The following is a 23,330-nucleotide window of genomic DNA, read 5'->3' on the forward strand; positions in this document are numbered from 1 at the left end:
ATGACAGGCTTTATGAGGGATTTTCATTTTTATTTTGGTAATTTTGATTTGTCTGAGTCTTTTTAATGGCCACGAAATATTTTTATTATGAGGAAATAATGTCATTTCCATTCTTCCAAGCCTTGAAATAAATAACAGTGGAAAACATTAAAATATAGAATAAAAAACAATTAAATGTTCTTTATGTACAATGTATCATAAAATAAAGTATTATATGCCTAATTCCATTTAGTGTGGGGAAAGTCACATGAGAGTGCCATTGCCAACCTAACGATACATTAAAAAAAGCCAAATAAGCTAAAAAAAAATCATAGATTTTAAAGTTATCATTAGAAAACTTTAGTAAACTAAAAATCTTTAAGGCAAGAAAAAAATTCAATAAATTAGAAACTAGAAAGTGACAAATCTCTTGCAGCCGAGGAAAAAACCCAATAACCCACGTCTGTTTTCAATCTTTGTGGGGCACTAAAAGGAGGAGAAAAATCTCACGAGGTAGAAAAAAGAGCATAATTTTCAAAAAATGTTTAGGGGTCCATTGTGAGCTGTTCTAATACTTCAGAACTCCTAGGAGTCCCGGACAAAAGGAGAGTTGGCTGCCATCACAGTCTCCTTTCTATGGGTCTGTAGTGAGTGATTATAAAAGAAAGTGCTCTCTAAAGGAAGGAGGGTAAGGGAAATAATAAAAATAAACACAAAGATCAATGAAACAGCAAACAGATAATAAAGAAAAATCTTAAAGTCACTATTAGTTCTTTAAAAAGTGTTCAGGAGTTCCCGTCGTGGCGCAGTGGTTAACGAATCCGACTAGGAACCATGAGGTTTTCAGGTTTGATCCCTGGCCTTGCTCAGTGGGTTAAGGATCCGGCGTTGCCGTGAGCTGTGGTGTAGGCTGCAGACGCGGCTCGGATCCCACATTGCTGTGGCTGTGGTGTAGGCCAGTGGCTACAGCTCCGATTTCACCCCTAGCCTGGGAACCTCCAAATGCCACGGGAGTGGCCCTAGAAAAGGCAAAAAGACAAAAAAAAAAAAAAAAAAAAAAAGTGTTCAAAAATGTGATCACTTTCTGCTCCAAAAAAAAAAAAGATAGGAGTAGAGGACATAACAATAGACACAGACATTAAAAAAATTTAGGGATATATGATTAAGAAACTTCATGCCAATACATTTGACAAGTAGATAAAATGGCAAATTTCTTGAAAAACATACGTGACTAAAAACTAATATCAGAAAAATAAAGATTTTTAAATAACCCACTAACCACTAGAGAATTTTTTTTGGTAATTAAAATCCTTCTCACAGAGAAACCTTGGGCCCAGATGTTTTTACTGGGGAATTTTCCCCAAACATTTAAGAGAGAAATACTACCAAAACGACACAAAACTCCGAACATAGTGAAAAAAGAAACACTTCTCAATTCATCCTTTGAAGCCAATATAAGCCTGATACCAAAACCTGATATATTACAAGAAACAAAATTATAGGTCAATATCTTCAATAAACACAAACACAAGAGAACTATGTCTAGATACTCATGTTGCAACAGAAGAAAGGGTGGGGGAAAAACTGTAATTGTAATGTATACATGTAAGGATAACCTGACCCCCTTGCTGTACAGTGGGAAAATAAAAAAAAAGAAAAAAAAAAAAGAAAATATGAGCAAATAAATCCAGCAATATGCGAAATGGGCAGTACATCAGGACCACGTGGGATTTAACCCTAGCACATGATTGTTTTATTATTAGAATACTGGCCCAGAGTTGTCCCGAATGGCTCAACAGCTAGTGCAGTGCATGTGTGTGCAGGGTGGCCAGCTTGCAAACATAGCACCTTATATTTGGTTCCTATCTTTCTCTACCTCGGTTTCTTTTGCCTCATCCTTGTTGCCCTGCATCTTCTAATAAACAATATAAGCACTTAAAAAAAAAAAAAAAAAGTACCGATCACTGTAATTCACCATATTAACAGAATAAAGGAGAAAAACCAGATGATCACTTAACAGGTAAAGAAAAGGCCTTTGATAAAATTCACCTCCCATTCATGATAAAAACTCTTAACAAAGTAGAAATAGAAGTGAACCTCCACAGAGCGCCTCAAAAGGTTACTGGTGAAAAACCTATAGCTAATATTACACCTAGAGTATTGCAAATGAACGTTTTTCCCTCAAATCGCAAACCAAGTAAGGATGTCTGCTCTCATCACTTCTCTTCAACCTCGTTCTCTCTGTCCTACTCAGTTCAATAAAATGAGAAAAGAAAGAAAATTAGAAAAGCTTAGAAGGGAAGAAATAAAACTGTCCTTATTTATAGACAGCATGACAAAGAGAAAAGAAAGCTCTTTCTAGTGTGATAGAATTATTCACCATTAATTATTCCAATGTTCAATATTGAAACTATTGTTACCACAAACTTCAATGTCATCAAAAATGTCTATGGTACATAAACATACATACAACAAAATAAAAGAAACATTTTAAAATTATATATTTGTGTGTAATATATATATATTCTTAATGACAGTCTCTCAAAGTGGAAAATAATTAATTCAGAATACCAATAGGGAACATTTCTTAGTGGATCAGGATGATTGCTATTTTCTTCCTCATACTTGTCCTTATTTCTTTATCTTCTATCATGATCATAAATAATTGTTACCATCAGAAAAAAATATATACACATTTCAAAACATTTCCTTTTGCACTCTGCAGTATAACTCACTGCAAGTATGATCAAAAAGAATGCTTGTTATCTTCATATCAATTTTCTTCTTCCTGAAAATTTCATTAACTTGTCTGATTTCCCTTTGTAGTACACAGAGATCATCTTGCGACTGTACAGACTCTGCAGGGTCCCCTCCACGCCTGGACCAGGCTCTGGGAAGTCAGGCAGTGCTTCTCAGCTTTCTGGATACACAGGGCACCTCTGTACCCAGCTTTCCTTGGCTCCCTCTATAGCCCTGGAGGAGCCTTCTCTGGACAAGCCCAGCCCTGGAGTTCTCCCAGAGCAGCCTCAAAAGACAAGAAGGTCAGTCTCTCCCAGCCGACTGGTCACTACTTGGGCACAGGGAAGGGAAGCTCAGAGCAAGGCTGGTCAGGCAGCATTCTGGAGTCTTAGCTATTAAACAGGCACAAATCCTGCATATACTCCTAATCATAGTAATTTTTGACATCTGCTTGGGAAACTAGTCCAAAAAAAATTCATGTGTTAACACTACGGGCAAGTATCATTGAATACTACCTCACTATGATTATTTTTGATGACTGCTTCCTCCTTTTAAGGTCTGAGTTCCAGTATTAAATCATTTCCTAATGTAATATAAGACAATGATAATTAGGTGACCTTTCAATGGTACTTTATAGCAAAAGATTTGTAGTGAGCAAAATGGATGCTCTTTTGCTTTTCTGACCATTCTTTGATTTGCATCCCTGAATCAAGTTGCCTGGCTTATCAACTAAAACTACAGGATGCTCGGTTACATTTAAATTTCAGATCAAAAACAAATAATGCTTAGCATAAGTATGGGTAATGCATTATTTGGGACCTAATCATACCAAAAAACTGTTGCTTATCTAAAATTCATATGTAACCTGGCGTCTTGTATTCATCTGGCAAAACTGTCCCTGAATTAGCTTTCTCTACTCTTTCAAAAGGATAAGTTTTCACTTCTATAGTAGTTACCACCGGTACCAAAAAAATCCCACGTGGCCTGAGCACATCAGGCTCAGTTTTCAGCTTTGGTGAGCTCACTGATTGGTTAAAAGCCAAAGAGTTTAACTCTTTTGCTCCATCTTGATGAATCAGACTTCCCTTAGAGAGTCAGGAAAACATAATTAGTACAAATGGCACAAAAGATCCAAGATACAAACAACAGATACAAAAGGGAGGAAATACAATTTCTGCCCCTCACCTTATAAACATTTGTTGAAATAATATTCACAACACAGGAGAAATAAGCTAACCATTTTGAGCCTAGAGCATTCTTATCCCCTGCGTTTTAGACCTTTCTGTGTTAATGGCAGTCTGTGGGTGGTCACAGGGATGCTGAAATCATCCAGGCCAGAATCTATGACAATTAGATTGTTTACCTGATTGCTAATCGTCTTTCTTCCTAGGAATAGCCCAGTCACACAGCTGCAGGTAAAAAAAAGGTTTCAGACCATTGCCACGGTTGCCCTTTCATTCCAGCAGAGAGAAAATGAGAACAGAGAACTAATTTCCCCTCCCCCACAGGCTGAAAACAAACAAACAAACAAATTACAAAAGTTATACACTGGAAGAAAGGCATCTCAGCAGAGAAGTGGCCCTTGTGGTTAGTTTGCTGTAGTTGTTCTCCAAAAGTGTTGGAGTGGTTATGGATGCCTTCCTGGCACCTTGAGCATCACAGCTAACACTAAAAAGTCTTTGTGACTACAGAACTGTCCCAGGTTTCTATTTGTTCCTATTTCAAAGTTAGTCGTAGACAGGCAGGATGGTCTGCCTGCCAAGATCCATGGTCAAGTTGAGGATAAAGCTACAGAGTGATTCTCTTTACCCTCTCCTCTAGGGAAAGAAAGCAGTACTAAAGTGCTAGCGGTAAAAGGCAGAAGTTATTAGTAACAGGAGTGTGTCGGGGGGAACCGATGCAATGGTTCCAGTTGTGTTTTTATTTCTATGAATTCTCTTGTTGTCCCTTTAATGTCCTCTGACCTGTTGGCAGAGATATTAGGTCAGAATGCAAGACTGGAAAGCACTTCGCTGAGGAAGTAAAGCAAACTCCCTTTGGTTACCATGGTTATGGTCCTGTGTGTTACCAACCTGATGATTTGCATTGCAAACCATCACTGGAAATGAGGACAGAAGAACTTGATATTCTGGGTGGAGAGACTCAATTCACAAGAACTTCTATTGGAATGTTCAGAAGAAAGAGAACATAAATATACACACATACTCCCAAACCCATAAAGAAGATGACCAAACTCTAAGAGCTGACAGTCAATCTTATCCTCTATGAAGTTTCAGCATTTATGAATTATTTTAGTTGAAAGATCAGACAATACTGTTTTAGAAACGTAAATAAGCACATTAGCTTCATTAAAAAAAATTAAATTTCACAGTCACATTCAGCATGCATTCCTGTGAAGGATTTAATGCTAAAGCACTCCCTAAAAAGTATTCCATTCTTGAGTCGTGAATGTCAATAGTCTTCATTTTGATAAGCTGCATTATCAGACTTTGAAATTATGGAAAAGATCCTGTGCATTTCATATTATATTTAACTTCAAACAAACAGGAACCCCAATATACAAAAAGGAAAGTTCTGAGGTTGTCTTCAAGGAGAATGAAGGAAAAGGGCCTCATCACATCTTCCTTCTCCTCCTATGACAGCTAGTGAGCTTCCTCTGCAAAGCTCCTAATATCAGTAAGCAGAATCTGAACAGCCCTAGAAACTGGCCCGAAACCCATCTTGGGAGAAACCCTCCGTCTCTTAGAGTCCTCTCACACCTCCATCACCAGTGTCTTCTGAGACCTGAGACAATACCACAGCTACCTTCTCCTCCTGTGGCATCCACTACCCACTTAGCCTTAAGAAAACCAGAACCCTTGTCTTGGACAAACGCTAACTAACAAGGCACACTTTAACTGAAATACCAGGTCCAGAACTACACTTTGAACATGAAGTCCATATTTTAACAGTTTTCATTTTATTAAAAATTGAACGCACAAAAACCTGCCCAATTACCCATATTTTGGTTACCAATTAGTTATAGTTTAGTCAGTAGGTCTGGGATGAGATGAGAAAAATCTGCATGTTTAAGTTGCCCAAAACAAGTCTGGAGTAGCAAGTCCCAAGGACAGCACCTCGGAATCGTTGTTTCTGATCAGTGTATCCTTTCTCCTGGTCGGTCTCTGACCAGTTTCGCTTCTTGACACTGTCCTTGTACACGCATACACACTCACCTTCTAGTCCTAAACATTTAGAAGATATATTGATTAGGGTGGAAGAGTTGTGTTGCTCTTCCCACCTTCATGCTGTGAAAACTTCTGCTAGAGACGATGTGAATGATGGCGGTGGTTTGATTTTTAATGATCAGAGGCAGAGCCTCGGGTACGGAGACAGTTTCAGTCTCCCTAGAATCTCAGACCCGCATTCTTCACTAAGACCAACTGAACTGTTTCTTATCTTATAAAAAGATGTCAGCACAACTTCAAAAGTGTACCCATTCTCATTTCAACTACATCCTTCTCACACAGGAATCTGTAGATAAGAGTGATGATAAAAATAAGACGATGAGATGATGATAATCATTTATTATTGACCTGTGCCAAACCCCACACTAAGTTTTACAAGATTTTCTTACTTGGTGGCAGTTATTATTATCCCCATTTTACAGATCAGAAAACTGGATTCACAGATATTAAACAACTTGTCCTCAGTCACACAAGTCATAATGGATAGAGCCAGAAGTCAGGCAGAACGAGGCCTATTTGACTTCCAAATCCATGTTATTAATAATTACATATATTCTCAGAGCTCAAACAGCTCTTACACATTTTCCAACTGGTTAGTTTAGGGAAAGGGAGCAGATTTTTTTCAGAGTCGTCAGAATCTTTCTCGGTTTTCAAATTATACTGAATAAAAGGGAAGCAGATTTAGCCCAGTTGTTCTGAGTCCAGCAAACTAAGAGAACTGGTTGTCATGTTGGCTGAAAGAATTTCTAAGCAGGTCCAAGAACCCTGGCTAAACACAGACGAGAGCTAAAGGTAGGCTTTTCTTTCATTTATATTCACGCAGAGACACCCAGGCTTGATATTTTTTGAACATTTCCAATGAGCCAGAAATGTACTAGAAAACACAAGCTCCCTGTACAGTTCGATTTAATGATTAGGATGAGTTACAGGTTAGTAAGCTACAAAATAAACTGGAGGTGATTCTTTCCTGTAAATTATCATATTATCTTCAGTGGATAATATGATAAATCTAGATGCTAAATGTGCATCATGAGATTAACTGACCCCAGATACTTCTATGCTCCAGTAGATGAACATTAAGATAGTGCTTCATGTTAGTAAGACCTTTAGTGATGCTTGTTACTATATTTTATCCCTTTGAGTTAGATTTGAGACACCTTGCATGCTCAACAAATATTTGGGAATTCATTGTTATCACAATAAATTCTGCTAGGTCAACTCAGTCTTTTTAGAGTAAAGATCCAAATCTGGAGTTCCCGTCGTGGCTCAGCGGAAACGAATCCAACTAGGAACCATGAGGTTGCAGGTTCGATCCCTGGCCTCGCTCAGTGGGTAAAGGATCCGGCGTTGCCGTGAGCTGTGGTGTAGGTCACAGACGTGGCTCAGATCTGGCATTGCTGTGGCCCTGGTGCAGGCCAGCAGCTCTAGCTCTGATTTGGCCCCTAGCCTGGGAACCTCCATATGCTGCGAGTGTGGTCCTAAAAAGACAAAAGACAAAAAAAAAAAAAAAAGATCCAAATCAAATGCTGTCTCTACTAGAAAGTGTACACCCCTATTTTACTCTCATTTTGCTTATGCTTGTTCCAGAGCCCTTACTACTTCGTGACTGCTATGTGACCACTGATTCTCAACTGGAACTGATTTTGACCTCGAGGAAACCTTGGAAAATGTCTGAAGACATTTTCAGTTCTCACAGTGGGCTGGAGGATGCTACTAGTATCTCGTGGGCAGCAGCCAAGGATACTGTTAAGCATGCTGTAATATACAGAGCATGCCACTAACAAAGAATTTTTTAGCCCTAAATATCAAGAGCACTGAGACTGAAAAACCTCTGTATTAGACAAAGGAGAGACACGAATCACTTAGGGCTTAGAGCCACAGGTGCTTAATTCCAGCTCGGGCTCCAGTATTTACTACCTGTGAGACAATGGGCAGGTCTCAGTTTCTCAATCTCGATATTCTCATCAGTAAAATGCAGATTCTTATTTTATAGATGCTCCCTTCACAGAAATATTGTAGGGTTCTCTGCAATGATGCATAAAAATGTCCTGTGAACTTTATACAATCACCACTAGGTGCACTGAGATTATATGTATAATGATAACTACAAGAATAATAATTGTGCAGGCAGTTTGGATATATAAGTCTAGAGCTCAGTAATAAAATCTAGGCTGGATTTCAAAACTAACTAGAATCTTACTCATTTTAATTTCATCTCAATGAGTATTTATTGAGCAGCATCTCTGGGCTGGCATTTTTCTAGGTACTGTGGATATAAAAATGAGATATTCTCCCTGAATTAGGGGCTCTTTTTTTAGGATGGCTATAGAGTCATAAACTAAAATTATAACACCATGTACAATAACCTAAGATAACAGAAGATAGGTGAATAAAGTTTTTTTTTAGAAGCAGAACAATTCAAGATATATTTTAAAAGTTTATGGGCTGTATTATTACTAGTAACAAAAAAACTTCCTTTACTACCTCACTTTAGTGATCCCCATGGGGGAAAATACACATTCTTATGGCTTAGATTACCCACTCTACAGAATAGATGGAAGTCAATAAGGAACTGAAATTGCTTTTTAACAATGAATAGTTAAATCTGACCACATAGAAAAGTAACAAAATGGAGGCAGCTTTCTAGTCTTTAATCCTAAAAATGTGACCACCAGCCATGACTCAAAGTAGCTGCCTATGCTGTGAACTGCTGTAATTGAGGTATAAAATGCTCTCAGAATGGAAACGAATGGTATTTGGGGGGAAATTTTTAGGACACTCTGGGCGGCTAGACAATATTCCCAGTTACTTTGCTCATAAGAAGTAAATAACTGGGCAATAAAGGCCATATAAGGAGTTCCCGTTGTGACTCAGCAGGTTAAGAACCTGACATAATGTCTGTGAGGATGCAGGTTTCATCCCTGTCCTTGCTCAGTGGGTTAAGGATCCAGCATTGCCATAAGCTGTGGCTCAGATCTGGTGTTGCCGTGGCTGTGGGATAGGCCTGTATCTGTAGCTGTGCCAGGCAGGGGATCGAACCTGCGTCCCAGCACTCCCAAGATGCTACCAATCCCATTGCACCACAGCGGGAGCTCCAAAATCTTAAACATTAAAAAAATTACATGTTGGAGTTCCTGTCGTGGTGCAGTGGTTAACAAATCTGACTAGGAACCATGAGGTTGCGGGTTCGATCCCTGCCCTTGCTCAGTGGGTTAACGATCTGGCGTTGCCGTGAGCTGTGGTGTAGGTCGCAGACGCGGCTCGGATCCCGTGTTGCTGTGGCTCTGGTGTAGGCCGGTGGCTACAGCTCCGATTAGACCCCTAGCCTGGGAAACTCCATATGCCGCGGGATCGGCCCAACAAATGGCAAAAAGACAAAAAATAAATAAATAAATAAATAAATTACATGGTTATGTTACACACACACAATGATGTGGTATGTCAAAGAGATACAAAAGCCAGCTGAAAAAATGTGTAGTGGCCAAAGCTGGTATAATGTGAGCACACAATAAGTAAAGCAGTATTGGATTATAATCCAAAAATAAAATAAATATTTTATATTTACTTAAATATCTATGAATCCAAACTGATATACATAAATGATTGAATAAATAAACAATTGTGGGAGAATATATAAATCTCCTGTGCAGAAGCATTCCAAATAATTAATGTAGCTACTCCACCTCCTGACTTCTGCATAGTGAATTTCTTCCAAAGAATAAAGCATGAAAGGTAGGAGGGAGTGACTTGACAGTGGAGAAAACTGACAAATACCACCTGGACCAGGGGGTCAACAACCACGTCATGTGCATAGTTTGCACCCATGATATGACATGAGGAGAATGCCAACTTACCTCTATGACCTTCCTAACCTCACACCCTTAATGCCAGTCTTTATAAGAAAAACACCAGACAAATCCCAACTGAGGGACACTCTACAAAATACTTGATCAATATTTTAAAATGTCAAGGTTATCAAAAACAAGGAAAGTCTGAGAAACTATGACAGCTAAGAGGAGCCTGGAGTTCCCACTGTGGCACAGTGGGTTGAGGATATAACTGCAGCAGCTCGGGTAGCTGTGCAAGTGTGGGTTTGATCCCAGGCCCAGCTCAGTGGTTAAAGGATCCAACATTGGCACAGCTGTGGTGTAGGTTGCAGCTGTGGCTCGGATTCAATCCCTGGCCCAGAAACTTCCATATGCTCCCGGTGTGGCTGAAACAGAAAAAAAAAGGAGCCTAAGAAGATATGAAAGCCAAATGTAATGTGATATCTTGGATGGGATCAGGGAACAGAAAAAGAAAAGTAGATAAAAATGAAAGAAAGAAACTATGGACTGTATAACGGTGTATCAATATTAGTTCATTAACTGTAATAAATGTACCATACTGATGTACGGTGTTAATAATAGAGAAAAGTGTATACGGGGAACTCCCTGTACTATCTTTGCAATTTTTCTTTACATCTTAAAATATTCAAAAATTTTAAAATTATTTATTTGGCAGTTGGACTAGATGGTATCGAGCATATTCATTCTAACTCTGATATTTTAGTGATTTTAAAATAACATATTTGTGATTGCTAAGTGACAAATAGCAGCATAATACATATATATGTCCATTAATACTATACATTTATTGAGATGAGAAATACATACATGTATGCATAACTGTGTGTATTATATCTATGTAAAAGTAATATTACTATATATAAGTTATGCAACAACGCTAGGAGTAGTTACCTCTGGATAATATGGTTATGGACAATTTTTATTTTCCTAATTTTATAGACAGTATTTTAAAAACAATAGACAAAGGCCACAGTTATTTTTATAAAAACAAGTCGATAAACATTTTTATTTTAAAAATCAATGAGTATCCATGATGAGTGGTACCTGTCTGGGCTATGCACCTCTCCTTCAAGCCTAACCAACTGCCCGTGTTTACTTCTATCATTGTATTTACCAAAAAAATTATACATTTATGTATTTGTCTGTCTTTCGTCCTAGGTTAAATTCTTAGAGATATTAAAAAAAAAAATCTGTCACTTCTGCACCACTACTCTCTAGTATAGAGCTTGTGCATTTGGGGGCACAGGCAGAGGGCAATGCAGTGTGAAATCTTGGGCAAGTAACTGATCCAGTTTTCTCATACATAAAATGAGAAATCTGGGCTACTTCCATCTCTTGGGTTCCTTCCAGATCTAAGATTCAAGATTCTCTACCCGTCTCAATGAATTAGGCATAATTTCATAAAATAAGAACTCCAGGGAAATTATGTGACTTGCCCAACTTCTTCATTTGCATCTTCTGGAAGATGATGGAAGACTGAGATTCAGAAAATGTCTGCTCAGTGGGAATTGATTCAGAAAGCATTTTTCTGTAGGTTTTAAATAATGTATTATTTGCAGTTAAATCTGTCCTTGAACGTTTACAAAGGTTTGCACAAATCAGAGTGTTAAAATATGGAAGGGATTAAATACAAGGATAACTATTTTATTAAGATCTTACAGAAATTATTCCTTGTCTTGTATTTTTTTTTTTTTTTTTTTTTTTTTTTTTTTTTTTTTTTTTAGGGCTGCACTCACGGCTTATGGAGGTTCTCAGGCTAAGGGTCAAATCGGAGCTATAGCTGCTGGCCTGCACCACAGCCCCAGCAATGCCATATCCAAGTTGCATCTGCAACCTACACCACAGCCCACAGCAATGCTGGATCCTTTACCCACAGAGCAAGGCCAGGGATCAAACCTGGGTCCTCATGGATACTAGTCGGGTTCGTTAACCATTGAGCCACAACGGAAACTCTAAGACTGTGTAATGAAGTGAGTATAGTGCTATATGTGTGTTATCCTAATTATACTGCTTTTTCCTTAGGTCTGAGATAAAGGAAGAATGACGAGAAAGGACAAGCCACCATCTACACATCTTGAGGCCATGCTCTGAGACCCTTCCAACATCAGTCTTTCTGCTATCTCTTCCTTTATCCTACCCCTTATCCTCTACTGATACTGATCAAATGTCTATATCACCTAGAAGAGCCTATTAGGTTGTTTTAGTTTCCTTTTGAGCTGCAACAAATTACACATTTAATAGCTAAAAACAATACAAATTATATTATTTCATAGATCTAGAGGCCAGAAATCCAAACTGGGTCTCGCTGGGCTAAAATCAAGGTGTTAGCAAGGCTGCATTCCTTTCTGAGGGCGCTGGGGAAAAATCCATTTCCTTCCTTGTCTAGCTTCTGGAGGCTGCCCACAGTCTGCAGTTCCCAGCCCCTTCCTCCATCTTTAATACTGGCAGGATGGCATCTTCAAATCTCTTTGACATCACATCTCCTTTTCTGACTCTGACTCTCCTGCCTCTCTCCAATAAGGACCCTTATGATCACATTGAGCCCACCAGGCAAAGCAGGATAATCTCCCATCGCAAGGTCCTTAATTTATTCACGTATACAAAGTCCCTTTTGAGATGTAAGGCAACATACTGTCATCTTTGGTATGGGGGCCATTTTTCTCTCTACCTGTCTTTTCTCTCTTTCTGTCTTTCATTATCCAACAGTGTGGACGCCTCTATTTTCATGGCAGTCTCTGAGCTGCGCACCTTCAGAACCAGTCACATCTTGTCCCAGAGAAGTCACTACTTTGTCAGTTCTATTAAGATCACCTTTTTAGAAAGTGTAAATGGATATGTGAGGCTCTAAGTAGACCATGTAATACTTTTCTATTCAGACAAAAATTTGTTTTTTTTCCTTAAGAGTATACCTTTGATTAGACAAGAGTCAGATTTAAATCTGGGCTCCATCATCCAGTATCTGTGTTACTTAGAATAAACTGCTTTCTTTTTCTGAGTCTGCCATGCCTGATTCAGCCACATTTTCTACCACCTTTTACTAGAATCCACCATCCCTAAGATCTTCTTTTATGTGAGATTTGGAAGATGTCCAGGGTGTTTTCAAATTATATAGACTTAGCAAATAAATAAGTAGAAAATATATAATATATCATTTGGGTGGGCTTTTTACTTGTAAAATCTAAGGTTTGATATATTAATTCTCTTCTCTGAAAATATTCTCCATATTTATTTTCTAGAATCTATAAATACATACTAAAAAAAAAAAACCTTGAAAAGTTACCTAAATGTCCAACAAGACACCCAGGTGATGAACTATTACGCACATTATAAAAGTTATATTTATAAAAAGAGTTTTACTATTAGTCTCTGGTCCCTCCCTCTCCTTGCTCAATCCTTGTGTCTCTGTGGTTCTCTGAAACGTGTCCAGGTTGTTCTGCATCCCCAATGGTTCTGGGAGTCCAGCTCTCTTTTCCTTTTTAAAAAATTAAACTAGGTTCCCCAAAGTACTCTCTCTTTCCCCAGTGCTCCTCTTTATGAAAATTATATTAAATTTGCTGAAATTCAATGTTTAACTAGAAACCTAGTATCTTATTAACAACATAACTTATTCAGGATGACTCAAAACATACAGACTATTCCTTTTAACATAGTATCACTGGCATCTTTTAACATGAAAGAGAAAAATCGCTAGTTCACCTATAAAAGAGCTGCACACTTTGACCACATTTGGGGATCTGTGCCCTGATTCCTTCATTATCGTTTCTCATTCTCTCATTCACATTCCCTCTTTCAGTCATTCTTTCTTTACGAAATGTATTAATCTGGCTCATCACAAACATTTTAAACAATATCATATTAAACAATACAATGTACAGAGAATGAAGTGAGAAATTTTTCCCACCTTCGTAATCTTGTGAAGTAATTATTATAAAAAGTGCTGCCAATCATTGTCCTTCAGGATTTTTCACTTATGAATGCCTGCTGGACATCAGGCCATGTCCACACATACAGATCTGATTTTTTCCTTTTTTTTGCCATTTCCTGGGCCGCTCCCACGGCATACGGAGGTTCGTTCCCAGGATCGGGGTCAAATTGGAGCTGTAGCCACCGGCCTACGCCAGAGCCACAGCAACGAGGGATCCGAGCCGCATCTGTGACCTACACCACAGCTCACGGCAATGCCGGATCGTTAACCCACTGAGCAAGGCCAGGGATCGAACCCTCAACCTCATGGTTCCTAGTCAGATTTGTTAACCACTGCGCCATAATGGGAACTCCAGATCCGCCTTATTTTTAGTGGACACATAGCAGTCCATTGAATAGATATAACATTTGTTTCTTTCCAGTGTTCTCCTTATTGTTGCTGCAGAAAGCAGAGCGTTTCCCTCGCTGCATTTATCACTCCACATATTTTTCAGTGGAGAAGTACCGAAAAGGAATGAAAAAGCAGTTCTACAACAATATCCTTAAAAAAATATTTTTCCCCCAAATTCTTCAGTTCTTGATCTCTTGCTCTTGTTTGGAGGAGGTTGTGAAGAGTGGTCTGGCAAAGTTATTATTTATCAGACAGGAAGAGACAATTACTAGAGCCCAAGACCCTCTCTCCTGAAAGTTCCTGAGTGATGGTGATTCCAATGGGCCAGTCTTATTTCAGAACCAGGAGAAGTGAGAGAGTCTTGTTCTGATTTAGGAAACCTATCAGTTAAAAATACAATTACTTTTATTCTATAGGGGTCCATACAGACACATGCACATATATGTGTATATATGTATATGCACATATATATAAATCAATTGCATTTACATATGCTGATATATAAATACATATGAAAATGTTCTATTTTCTGATTGGAATATTTAATTTCATTAGTATTTAGTATGTTTCATTAATTAACAACTTATATTTGTTAATGATGAGGTACCAAAATACCATTCTGATTATGACATTCTGAATATTGTTCTGAATGACACCTTCACACAAAAATATCACCGTCTGGAAACCAGAAATGGAGCATCATACTTACAAGCAGTTCTTACCGCATGGACTTTCTTTCTCTCTCCCTCTGTCCCTTTCTCTCCTTTCTCCTTCTCTAGAATTAGCTAGCTCTGATGACCACACATCTCTTTGTCAATTCTCCGCTACAATTCTAGATTATTATTATTTTGATCTGCTCCTATCCACAGAGAGACTCGGAATTAATTCCCCTTCTTCTGTCCCTTCTTTAGTGAATTCTTCAACCCCTTCATCACCAATGGCATTTAACATGGTTCTGTTTGTTTCTAACAACTGCAGACTCCTCAATTTCACCTGCCTTCAACCCAAGCTTTTTAGCATGGTTTCAGTCAAGAGATTCTTACAATTAGGAAGAGGGGGGAAAGGAAGCCAGTTTCCTGTTCTCTTCTTCCAGTGATCAGGGAGAGCATTTACGTGGCTAAGGCACAAAGAAAAGTCTTAATAAACAGTCTTACCTCCTGCAGTTGGACTAGAGCTCAGGAAACAAGCAAAGTTCATCCCCTAGATAAGCTGATCATCATAGCCCCTTCCACCGGCTCCATCCACCTGCAACAAAAGCTCCTGAGCCATCTGAAAGTCCTGTACCTGGACAGTTCCCTGTAGGAAACAGTGTGGTATTTGCCTAATCTTGAATAACATTTTCATAATCCACGCCCAGTTGTCCTAAGGGGGAAAAAAAACAAACAAACCTGTTTTCCTGATCTTTTCGTATAAGGAAACATTCGAAAGAGATAGCGGGGCTCCTTTAGATAAATGAACCAGCCTAGAGGAGACTTCCCGCATTCCTGGGCCCCACAAGATTTTTGGAGGTCTACTTTGTGCTAGATCATGGGCTGGGAAAATGCAAAGATGAACAAATCACTCCCCTCTTCCTCAAGGGGTCTGCAGCCTTTCAAGGGCCACAAGCAGTTAACACTCATGGAGGAATACTGAAGACACAGAGGGAGGGAGGACATAGGCTCTAAAGGGAATTTGGGAAGGCTTCACCAAGGGGAAAATGATTGTGACAAGTTTTGAAGCATGAATAGGAGTTTTCCTGATGAATGGGGATTGTGCTAGGCTTGGAACAGTGAGTGGGGAGGATGCATATACAAAGACACAAAAATATTGACTAGGATGATACAGTTGGAGAAGTGAAAATTATCTGTAGGACTGAAACACAGAGTATGTGATAGCAAAGTAAGGCTGAAGAGGAAGAAGAAAGCTTTGCTTAGTAGCCTGACTCATGACTTAGAAAACAGTAAGTGTGAACTTGGTTGCTTAAAATCATTCTATACTTTAATGTCTGAACTTAACATATTATTTATAATTGTAAGGGAGAAGCACTGAAGGGAAGAATTCAATATATCTTGATTTACTCTGTATGCTTAGAAAATGGGCGGTCTGGTTGGGCAAATGACCTAGCTTAAATTAGGGCACTGAATACCAACTTCTAAATAATTAGAATAAAGTATATTAAATATTAAAGCTGTCATTAGCACATGGAGGTATTCCTTTGACACTTCTGAAGGATCTTAAAGGCTTTAGGAAGGGTCAGGACTGTAATCAGCAAGAATACCACTCTGTACCAGGTCCAAGGTGATTGCCCACAAGGTCTGCTGGGGAGGAGGTGAGCTTAGTTTCTGCTATTTAAAAAATCACTTGCATTTAGAGTATTTTTACACTTCCATGTGCTGTGAAGCCTCCTGACAGATTGAAGTTGAGCCAGGGTAATAAATGAAGCACTGCACTAATAATGTTAATACAAACAAATAATCAGAATAAACCACATTTCCCCACGTGATCTAACAAACATATGGTCTTGTGGTTGAAACTTGGCATGTTAATTGTCATAAGAACCCTGAAAGGAAGGTGGAATGAATTGGTAATTTTATCTCTAGGTCAGACCTCTGTCCTTGATATTTCCCTGTTCCCACAGACTGGCAAACCCTTGAAATAGCAAGTACTTTCTATTGTTAACATTTCCTCCCTGTGAAATCGCATTAATGGTTGTAATTTGCTCCACTAGTATTAGCTTTACCACTTCATTAAATGCTCTCATATGCATTATTTTACTTTGTGTCCAAAGACATGTTGGATCCTAAGGCAGGGAAGTTTTATTTTTATTGTTTTTTTTTTTTTCCCTCCTACATTTAACATGTAAGAAGCTAAGACTCAGAAAGGCGACTTGTAGTTCCTGTCGTGGCGCAGTGGTTAACGAATCCGACTAAGAACCATGAGGTTTCGGGTTCGATCCCTGGCCGCTCTCAGTGGGTTAAGGATCTGGCATTGCCGTGAGCTGTGGTGTAGGTCGCAGACAGGGCTCGGATCCCACGTTGCCGTGGCTCTGGTGTAGGCCGGCAGCTGCAGCTCCGATTCGACCCCTAGCCTGGAAAACTCCACATGCCGTGGGAGCAGCCCAAGAAATGGCAAAAAAGACAAAAAAAAAAAAAAAAAGAAAGGTGACTTGTTTTGTCCAAGGTCACATGACCTGAACCACACTCCGTGCTACTATCTCCAGGTCTGAACGCCCTTTTGCAACATCATACTGCCTTGAGGACATTTCCTTAAAAGGGAGGTGTCCACAGTGAGTAACTGTTTGTTTGGTCTCCAGGAACTCCTGACCATTTTCTGCAGCTCCCAAGTAATTTTGATGGCACAGTGTCCATCTTCCCTGTCCTCCTCCAGTGTCCTGACCAGGACATCACCTAATAAAAACTGGCCTGTTTCCTTGGTTTTGACCTCTTTTGTACTCACCCGGCTTTCCCAGGTTCTGTCTCCTGCCTCGGCTCAGACTCTCCCTCTCTGTCTCTCATCTTAGTTTTCTATCTTTTTGAATATTTGACTCTCCTCAATTTATTTCTTTTATGAATACTGCTCTTTTTATTGTGGCTATGAGGACTATGGACTGCAGATGATGAAACATGTAATGTCTCAATCTTCCGTTTGGTCCAGCTTCATGCTCAACAGCTCAGGCTTCCAGTTACCTGTCAGGGAGGATGAGTAAGTGAGGGTATAAGGATCCCACATCTGAATCAAGATAGACATTCTGGCATAGGTCGGTCCAAAAGATTACTTACTCAAGATTACTTACTCTTTGTAGCCTGGGTAGATGGCATAAGAACATTAATTTGGTCAAGAGGAAACCAAGGTCACATCTAGGAATATAATGCAGAACCTCAAGTCTAAGGATCAAAGAGTTTTCAAGACTTAGGTTCTGAGGAATGGGAGGGTCCTATGGCAGAGGCGGGATTTGCTACTACAAGACCCAAGTGTGCTGGACGGGAGATATTTAAGCAATAAAGATTAACTTGTTTGGGGCTTTGGGCTTAGTTATAGGATGCAGGCATAAATACAGAGGGGCAAAGTCTTAATACAATACATAGATCCATGGATTGCCATCGGCAACATCAAGACAGCAAGCAGAAAAACTAAAGAAAGTGCACGCACGAGAAGGTGGCAGGCAGGGAAAGGAGGATGGCAGAGAGTCCCGGAGTCTGCTTTAACAACCCAGAGTTCCACAGTGCTCCAGTCACTTTCCAGCACCATCCATCTCTAACGCCAGACATAAACAGAACCTTCCTGCTACACGGAGCTAGTCAAATCTCCCCAGATCCCCTGCTTTATCTTGCCCGCAAGACTTTGCATATGAACTTTCCCTACTGTCTGACACATTCCTCGTTGGTCCACTGGAAAGACACCCAAGCATTTGTCAGGGCTTGGCTTACAAATGATCTCCTTTATAAATTCTCCTTGTTGACTTAGTTACCAATTTATTTAAGCACTGTCTATGTTCCCAACGTTGTTCTAATGAAAACCTGAGTCACATTAACCCTATGGTATAGGTGCTACTATTATTACCATTTTGTAAATGAGAAACCTAACATATGGAAAGGTTAAAGAATACATTCTCTCAAAGGGAGAATTAAGATTCAAACCCTGGTGGTAGAAGGTCCAGAGCCTGTACTATTAACTACTATTGATAAGCCATTATGGCACTTTGCACATATTTCTAGAATATCACTTACCTATGTGGCTTTCTTACCCACTAAACTTGGAGATTCTGTACAACAGATCTAATTAGGAGTTCCCATTGTGGCGCAGTGGTTAACGAATCCGACTAGGAACCGTGAGGTTGCAGGTTCGATCCCTGCCCTTGCTCAGTGGGTTAAGGATCCAGCGTTGCTGTGAGCTGTGGTGTAGGTCGCAGACGCGGCTCGGATCCCATGTAGCTGTGGCTCTGGTGTAGGCCGGTGGCTACAGCTCCAATTAGACCCCTAGCCTGGGAATCTCCATATGCCACAGGAAGCGGCCCTAGAAAAAGGCAAAAAGACAAACAAAACCAAACAAACAAAAAACAGATAATTATCTTGTTCACAGCCTTGCATCTGTTAACTCCAGAAAATATATCCCAATATTTCCTTTTTTTTTTCTTTTTTCTTTTTAGGGCTGCACCCACGGCATATGGAAGTTCCCAGGCTAGGGGTTGAATTGGAGCTACAGCTGTCTGCCTATGCCACAGCCACAGCAATGCCAGGTCTGAGCCACGTCTGCAGGTTACACCACAGCTCACGGCAACGCTGGATCCTTAACCCACTGAGAGAGGCCAGGGATCAAACCTGCATCCTCATGGATCCTCGCTGGGATTGTTAATCGCTGAGCCATGAAAGGAACTTCCCTGTATTTCTGATCTCAATTAATAATATAACTGCTCACTCAAAATCTAAGCCAGAAACATGGGAATTAAGACTTTTATACTTTCTTCCTCATTTTCATCACAATCAAGCCCTGTCATTTTTTCTTCCTAATTCCCTCTCAAATTTATCCTTTCCTCTCTATCTCCACCACAACCTATTTATGCCTGAGCATTTCTGAGTTCTATTAGCCACCTTGTTTGCAGTGCCCCAATTTTCTCCCCCAAACATTATACTCATGTGGATGTTTTCTTGGCACAAACCACCCCTTACTTCTTTGTCTATATAGTTCCTACTCATCACATAAGGCTCAACTCAATCACTTTATTCCACTTGTCCATTCCACCATCGATAGAACCTCAACTGAGCTCCAATGTTACACAAATACCCATAATTAAATTATATGCATTCTTGTTCATGTCTTTCCTAACTAGCAGGAACAAAACCACTAGGGTGTTTTGAATGATCCCTGCTCCCTGGGGTGTCTTTTAAACTCAAGGGGGTCACCTCCAAAATTTAGAGATCTCATTGAGTCTCAAAAGTGAAGGTCATGCTATGGCTGAGAATCTTGTGCTGTCTTCTGTGCTCTTTTGGGTGGAAATGTAGGGCGGGTGTGAGTACATTAACATCGAAGGCCCACTTTACTGTGACAAAGGGAATTTTATGCCATAGCAGAACTGAATGATCTAGCTGCTTTTCCGTTTGTTTTTTCCTTATGGCATCACAATTCCTATTCATCTCCACAGGCCAATCAGGCCATGACCTACCCGAGAGGGTTTATGCATTCCTAACTTCACCTACTTCTGACATATTGCTCTCCAGAAGGGTGCTTTGTTGTCCATATTCCCACCAGAGGTTCAGGAGAGATCCCATTGGCCATGTACTTGCTACCTCTGGGTGTCATCTGATTTTCATCAAGATGGGTATTAAACAGTGTGTCTATATTGTTTAAATTTTCATTTCTCTTATCACACTTCCGCTAACAAGATGGAGAATCTCTTCAAATACTCGTTATCCTTCCCCGTTTTTCTTTCCTTGAATGGTAGAGTCATAACCTTTGCCTATTTTCTATTGTGTTTAATTCTTTATTTCTGGTTGATTCATTAGAGTCCCTTGTATTTTCTAGATTAATCCCTTGTTGGTTTTAGAAGTTGCAAATATGTTCTCCTAATCTGCCACCCATATGTTAACATAATCTACAGAGCAGTTCACTGAACAGAGGTCTTTAATTTTGATGTTGTCAAATCCAATTTTTGCCTTATGGTTTGTGAATTGGGGTTCTTATTTAAGAAGCACTCCCCCACCTAATGATTAAAAAAGTTACGATGTTTTCTCCAATTCATTTTATGGTTTTACTTTTTATATATAGGTATTTTATACGTCCGGAGTTCACTCATATATGGTATAAAGTGTGGATCTAAACTTATTTTTTACGCATCCTGTGAACTGGTTTTCTGAATACCATCTACTAAACAGTCCTCAGTCATTTTGCCTCCCCTTACTCCAATTTGTGGCGCCATTTCCTTACTATACCAAATCCTTCTCTGACTCTCTTTTTTCCTGTGTGTGTCTCTCTCCACATCTTTGGCTGTATCTATCTACTGAGAGAAATGCGTATCCTCAGATAGAGACACACACCCTATCGCTTCTTTTCTTTGAAGAACTCTAGCACAAGCATAGGAGAATGATACTGATGCATTCCTCAATAACTAAGTTTGTATCTGACAGTTTTGCTGAACTCTCTTATTTTGAAAATTCTGTTATGCTTTCTGGGCAGATGATCACAAAATTCATAGCAATATCTATGTCGCCCCTTTCTATCTGCACGTCTTTTCTTTCTTCTTCTGTCTCTTTTACTTACATTTTTATTTATCGCACTGGCCAGAACCTCTAATACTATTTTTTTTTTTTTTTTTTTTAGAGACACACCCATGGCATATGGAAGTTCCCAGGCTAGGGGTCAAATTGGAGCTGTAGCCACTAGCCTATGCCACAGCCATAGCAGTGCGGGATCCCAGCCACATCCACGATCTACACCACAGCTCACGGCAACGCCGGATCCTTAGCCCAATGAGTGAGGCCAGGGATCAAACCTGTGTCTTCATGGATGCTAGTCAGATTTGTTTCCACTGAGCCATGATGGGAACTCCTCCAATAACTGTTTTAAAGATCACAAGAGTAATGATAGTGGGCATATCCCTGTGTGACTCCCTACATTAAAGCATCATATTTATATTTCTCTGTTGCATGTGATATTTTCTGGATACCTTTAACACGTAGACTTTGTCAAGTTAAGGAGACTATTTTCTAGACCCAGTTTTCCACTAATTTTCCTAAGTTAGATGTTCCTTTTACATACAACTTGCCTGAGCTAAATCCTTATTGAATATGGTGTATTATCTTTTAAATACTCTAAGGATTCTATTAGCTAATATGTAATTTGACTTTTTATTTTTTTAATTGGTTATAAACATTTATTTAATAAGGTGTTCTAAACAGTTTAAAATTATGATTCTAATATTTCATATTTTCTGAGAAATTAACAAAATACAAAAAATAAAACAAGTTTAAGTTTGTTAAATTTAAATTTGAAAATCTAAATAATTTTCTTATGCTTTAAACTGGTTACAAAATTCTAATTTTATCATATATTTTTATGTTCTTCCTTCCTAGGGATTTTTTTTTTTTTTCCCACTGTACAGCAAGGGGGTCAGGTTATCCTTATATGTATACATTGCAATTACAGTTTTTCCCCCACCAATTTGACTTTTTAAATCTAGTGAAATGTCCATACAATTTTGATTTCTTGTTCTTATTTAGATTTGAAATGGAATATATAATAACCTCAAGAAGAAGAAAAAAAGTTAGTCAAAAAAAAGTTTCCCTCTTTTATTAAAAAAATTATTTAAAAATAGAACATTCATTTAAAGCCATATGGACCTGATGCTTTCTGTTGGGGAAAGCAAGGTGGAGGCCTTTGTTCTTTTGATGATATGATTTATTCATGTTTTCTATTTCTTCTTGTGCCAATTTTGGTATTTATTTCTAGAAATGTGTACATTTGGCTCAAGCTTTCCAAATTGTTGCCTGTAGTTGTTTATTATATTCTTTTAAACTTTAAAAGCTTTCCTTAGCTTTTTTCCCCCATAGCTATTTCTTAACTTTCTGAAATATTTTATGGATAAACTTCTTATTTTCTTTTTTAGGGCAGCACCCGTGGCATATGGAAGTTCCCCGGCTAGGGGTGGAATCAGAGCTACAGCTGTGGGCCTACAACATAGCCATAGCAATGACAGATCTGAGCTGTGTCTGCGAGCTACACTACAGCTCATGGCAATGCCAGATCCCTGACCCACTGAGCAAGGCCAGGGATCGAACCCACATCCTCATGGATACTAGTTGGGCTTACTACACAGAGCCACGACGGGAACTTCCAGGTAAAGATAAATATTAGGCAAATGCCTAAAGTTTATAAATCTTTGTAAAGATCCAAGTTTTGATTTTGTTCACCTTCTGTATTGTTCTTTTGTTCTCAATTCCATTTAATTCTCCTCTAATCTTTATTTCCCCTTTTCTCCTTTTTAAGGGTTAACTTTCTTGCTTTATATCTATCTTCCATATTAGATCATTTGTTTTGAATTTATCTTGTTTATTGACTATATATTTAAAATTATAAACTTTTAAGAGATTATAAACATTTTTTAGTTTGTGTGATGTTGACAATCTGAAATTAATTGATGGCTAGTACTTCAATTTTTATGATTGCTTTTTTATTATAAATAATATGAATTTCCTTTTGTGGGTATAGCTCTTAGTTCTGATATTTCTTACATTCTGAAACTACCTTTTT

General features: G+C 38.9%; 1 protein-coding gene across 9 annotated transcripts in view; it reads right to left on the reverse strand.

Moving 5' to 3' along the window:
• Positions 1 to 23,330, reverse strand: part of ITPRID1 (ITPR interacting domain containing 1) — a 299,098-nt gene that overhangs the window by 120,894 nt on the left and 154,874 nt on the right. For 3 of the 9 annotated variants that reach the window (XM_085005889.1, XM_085005887.1, XM_013985733.3), the window contains exon 1: positions 15,263 to 15,421. The exons of 5 other annotated variants lie outside the window; for them this stretch is intronic. The gene's annotated coding sequence lies outside the window, so the exon portion shown is untranslated. Of the gene's footprint in view, positions 1 to 15,262; positions 15,471 to 17,543; positions 17,774 to 23,330 lie in introns of those variants that run through there. One more of the 9 variants, XM_085005890.1, reaches the window with a different exon arrangement.

Source organism: Sus scrofa, chromosome 18, assembly GCF_054392235.1.
Source record: "Sus scrofa isolate SSC_HxYL_T2T_F1_AM1 chromosome 18, Sscrofa_HxYL_maternal_Yorkshire_Landrace_v2.0, whole genome shotgun sequence".
NCBI classification, from domain to species: domain Eukaryota; kingdom Metazoa; phylum Chordata; class Mammalia; order Artiodactyla; family Suidae; genus Sus; species Sus scrofa.